This window comes from Dermacentor silvarum, chromosome 11 (assembly GCF_013339745.2).
Source record: "Dermacentor silvarum isolate Dsil-2018 chromosome 11, BIME_Dsil_1.4, whole genome shotgun sequence".
Taxonomy (NCBI): domain Eukaryota; kingdom Metazoa; phylum Arthropoda; class Arachnida; order Ixodida; family Ixodidae; genus Dermacentor; species Dermacentor silvarum.
In genome coordinates, this window is record NC_051164.1 from 14,546,367 (window position 1) to 14,551,427 (window position 5,061).

The following is a 5,061-nucleotide window of genomic DNA, read 5'->3' on the forward strand; positions in this document are numbered from 1 at the left end:
TGGCTGAGATAGCGAAGATATCATGGGGCAGGGATCCAGGGCATGGGAAGCGTGGACGGCGTTCCCTGGCCGCAGGGGAAACGTACCACGGCGAGGATCCATGTCTAAGGCAGCGTGGACGGCATGCCTTGGCGGATCGGAGGTCGAGGTAGTCCCAGGCGCGGCATCTATGCCAAGGGAAGCGGTGACGGCGTTCCCTCGCCAGAAGGACCCTGGACGGCGAGATGCCGGAGGATGCAAGGCCTCCGCAGCACGGTGCTGAAGGCTGGAGCGCCTTAAGACTGGGCGTTCGTCGGCTGCGCCATTGTAATGAGGAGAGAGACAGAGACAGCACCCGTTTCTGGGCCGGCTGTTCTATATTCCCCTTCGTCGTCATCCTCTCTTCTCTCTGTCCGCGCCCGCAGTCCGAGCACCCGAGCCTAGGTGCGTCTTTTTCTTGATTACAATATATATATCCTAAGAAGCCCACAAACAATGACACCAAGGACAACATGGGGGAAATTCCTTGTACTTACTAATTGAAGTAAAGCAGTGAGAAATTAATGTAATTGAACATGGATGAAAAAAAACAACGTCCGCAGGTGGGGAACGATCCCACGTCTTCGCATTACGCGTACCATGCCCTTACCATTGAGCTACCGCGGCGACGTTTTCCCAACCACTTTTCCGGGCTATATATGTTTTTACTGTACTACAACTAACCTTGGGAGTGTTAGCCAGCCTTGGTGACGGATGTGGAACACGCTTTCTGCCGCAGGCGTCAGGAGTCCGTGATCTTTTAGGGTGAAGGCAACTTGTCAATAAACCCACATATGCTACCTGCAGGCATCAATGGTGCCGGATTCGAGACCCTCGTTATGTAATGAACGAGAAGAAATTGTGAGGTGGCTTCTTATTGTATGGTGTGTGTGTGTGTGTGTGTGTGTGTGTGTGTGTGTGTGTGTGTGTGTGTGTGTGTGTGTGTGTGTGTGTGTGCGTGTGCGTGTGCGTGTGTGTGTGTGTGTGTGTGTGTGACCACATACAATGACCAACAGACAATGGCCAACAGGAAATGAAGCCAGGGAAAGCATCGGGGAAGTTAAGTGTGGTTGCAAGTGGAATGTAGACAAAAATTAAGAAAAGGGAAATGAAAGTGGACGAAAAGATAACTTGTCGCCAGTGGGAGCCGAACCCGCAACCTCCGCATTACACGTGCGTTGCACTACCAATTGTGCTACAGCGACGGCCTTCAATTCGTCCACTAACTTGGGTATTTATGTTTACTAGATCTAGCCCTAGGAGCGTTAGCCAGCGCCACTCAGAACCATGGTGGGCGGATGTGGAACATCCTTTTATTGCGATAGCAATTATATGGACACTCAAAAGCAGATTTCTGCCGTCGGCGTCGCCGTCGCCGTCGCCGTGAGGTTCCGTATGACGTCATTTGGAGATGAAATCGTCGCCGATGATGATGATAAGTGGTTCTTGAGGGAAAGGGAAAGGTTGGCGCCGCGCGCCGAACGCTGTATGTGCGAGTGAAAGGGCGCGAGGGGCGCGTCTTTCACGGGGAGTGAACGCACGGCGGAGAACAAACGCGCGTTCTGCGCCGTGCTCGCTTAAGGGCTGCAGAAGTAGGCGTCTCTTTTCTCCTTTACAATCACCATATATGTAGAGCAAACGCGCCTTCTTCAGACGCGCGAGAGGCCGTGGGGGAGGGGGAGGGAACGGAGGCGACGTTTAGCTGCGGCACCAAGTGCCTATTTATATCAGAAGCTCCAGCAACAGTCACCAACGCCGCACGCATTTTGAGCTAACGCGGGCAAAACGCCGATGGCGTCGACAACAGTTTTGCGTGTTGTTGCTACCAATGCCGCTCACCTTACTTCGTATGACATTGCTGTGTTGCTATCGCATTCATTGCTTCGCCCTTAGGGCGAAACTGTGACATTTTTTTTAACCCGATGGCGTCACGTAATACGTGATCTTCGGAGAGCGGGCGCATGACTAATAAACCCTCGCATGCTACCAAATGACATCAAGGCTACCAGATTCGAGACCCTCGCAATGAATAAACGAGAGAAGAAGAGGGAACCGAGGAGCTCGATTTTGTTAATCATGACCACATAATGCCAACAGACAATGAAGCCAAGGAAAGCATCGGGGAAGTTAAGTGTGGTTGAAAGTGGAATGGAGAAAATAATTAGGAAACGGGAAATTAAAGTGGACGAAAGGTAACTTGTCGCCGGCGGGAGCCGAATCCGCAACCTCCGCATTACACGTGCGTTGAAGTACCAATTGTGCTACAGCGACGGCCTTCAATTCGTCCACTAACTTGGGTATTTATGTTTACTAGATCTAGCCCTAGGAGTGTTAGCCAGCGCCACTCAGAACCATGGTGGGCGGATGTGGAACATCCTTTTTAACCCGATGGCATCACGTAACACGTGATCTTGGGAGAGCAGGCGCGTGACTAATACACCCTCGCATGCTACCAAATGACATCAAGGCTACCAGATCGAGACCCTCGCAATGAATAAACGAGAGAAGAAGGGGGAACCGAGGAGCTCGATTTTGTTAATCATGACCACATAAGGCCAACAGACAATGAAGCCAAGGAAAGCATCGGGGAAGTTAAGTGTGGTTGAAAGTGGAATGGAGAAAATAATTAGGAAACGGGAAATTAAAGTGGACGAAAGGTAACTTGTCGCCGGCGGGAGCCGTTTCGCCGGCGGGAGCAGTTTCGACGCCTGCATACGGCACGCATCGATCCTGACTGGGAGCTTACCACTGTCGTTGAAAACTAAAGTGTACAATCATTACATTCTACCGGTGCCAACATATGGGGCAGAAACTTGGAGGTTAACAAAGAAGCTCGAGAACAAGTTAAGGACCGCACAAAGAGCGATGGAACGAAACATGCTAGGCCTAACGTTATGAGACAGGAAGAGAGCGGTGTGAATCGGAGAGCAAACTGGGATAGCCGATATTCTAATTGACATTAAGAGAAAGAAATGGAGCTGGGCAGTCCATGTAATGCGTAGGACGGATAACCGGTGAACCATTATAGTTACAGAATGGATACCAAGAGAAGGGAAGCGCAGTCGAGGACGGCAGCAAACAAGGTGGCGTGATGAAGTTAGGAAATTTGCAAGCCCAAGTTGGAATCAGCTAGCGCAAGGCAGGGGTAATTTGAGATCGCAGGGAGAGGCCTTCGTCCTGCAGTGGACATAGATATAGGCTGGTGGTGATGATGATGATGAATTTGCTATCGCAATGGATGCTTCGCCTTTCGGGCGAAACTGCGGCTTTTTTTTTACATTTTTTGTTTCGAATGCTGGGCTGCAAAGGTGGAGGAGCGGCTTTTACATAAGTGCTACCCTTAGTATACGAGAAGAAAGGGAACCGAGGGGCCCGATTTTTTAATAAGCATATCATAATGAGCCAACAAACAATAACACCAAGTACAACATAGTGGAAAATTACTTGTACTTAATAATTCAATTAAAGAAACGATAAATTAATGAAAATGAAAATGGATGAAAAAACAACTGTCCGCAGGTGGGGAACGAACCCACGTCTTCGCATTACGCGTGCGATGCTCTCACCATTGAGCTACCGCGGAACCGTTTTCCCATCCACTTTCTGGGGTATTTATGTTTTACAACTGGAACTAACCCTGGGAGTGTTAGCCAGCGCGACCACTCACAAACCAAGGGCGGATGTGGAACATCCTTTCTGCCGCAGGCGTCACGAGCACGTGATCTTTTTGGGCGATGGCAACTGGTCAATAAACCCACATATGCTACCTGAAGGCATCATTGCTGCCGGATTCGGGCCCTCGTTATGTAGTGAAGGAGAAGAAAGGGAACCGAGGTGCCCCTTAGTATAGTAATAAGAAATTGTCTTCCTTGTGTGAGCAGACAGGAACAGCTCGCTATTCAAATTTTGTGCAGAACCCTCTTAAAAACCGTCGTATATGCAGTTAATTGGTCAAATTGGATTCGCTCGACACTTTCGATTAACTAAGCGCTTTCTGATGAACTTCACGTTGAAAAACGTTCAAAAACGAAGCCTGCTCGACTGCTTTCGCATACTGCAAATACGTTTTCTTTTTTTTTCTTTTTTTTTTCTTTTCCTTTAGCATGCATGATTTATATACAAGGAATGGCGTAGGCTGTGACTGCAGCGATACAGTAGTAACTACGCGTTGCTTGCACATGAGCACGAAGTAGCGCTGACAAGCGAGAACAGATAACCATTCATGAAGGGTTGTTTCTCCTTTTCAGGGTTACGTCAGGTTGCAAGACGATCGCATAAGTTCGTTTCCATGTATACGGCAATTTTTTAGTGTTGTATTTATTTGATGTGTAGGGAATTACGTTCGTAAAAAGACGGACAGGATACCAGAAGATTTTACGCTCTTCGATCTATTAGCAACAGCGAATAAATCGCAGTATATCCTCATATATATTATACCCTATCATCCTGCCCTTCCTGTCACGAATGTTATATTAGTTTATTTGTACGAAAATTAAGCTAATTTATGTTCTTTCAATTACTCGGCTCTATAACAGTCTAGTATGCGATATATCACGACAGTCAGCCTGGAATAAATGCTTTCAACCATTCTGGGGTGCGATCTTGTACGCGTTCCAAAATCGAACGGAGGCGGTCCGTTCCATCGAGCCGCACACGATTGGTCAATTTGAACCGTGAGCCGCACACGATTGGTCAATTTGAACCGTGACGATCAAATTGACCAATCGTTTGCGGCTCGATGGAACGGACCGCCTCCGTTCCATTTGGAACGCGTACAAGATCGCACCCCTGGTGTCCTGTCCAGTACGTTCACCGCTAAGGTAACAAAATTTATACATGTTGTAGGCACAACTTCTGCTTCATACGCTACAAGTGTTAAAACTCTAGCCGTAACAACCGAAAAATTATAATGTCCGTTTAAGATATACGTGGTTGTATAGCTGTACCTCATTATGCTCTCTTTGCGGGAATGATGGCAAGATGTATGAAGCATTGCGTGAGAAAAAACACTGATTTTTTCATAAAAGAGTAGGTGAACTAAGC

General features: G+C 48.0%; 1 non-coding gene across 1 annotated transcript; it reads right to left on the reverse strand.

Annotated features, from left to right (window-relative positions):
* Positions 1-3,529: 3,529 nt before the first annotated feature.
* On the reverse strand, positions 3,530-3,601 carry Trnat-cgu (transfer RNA threonine (anticodon CGU)). Its single transcript has one exon. It is a non-coding gene; the product is annotated as a tRNA-Thr (tRNA).
* Positions 3,602-5,061: the final 1,460 nt, after the last annotated feature.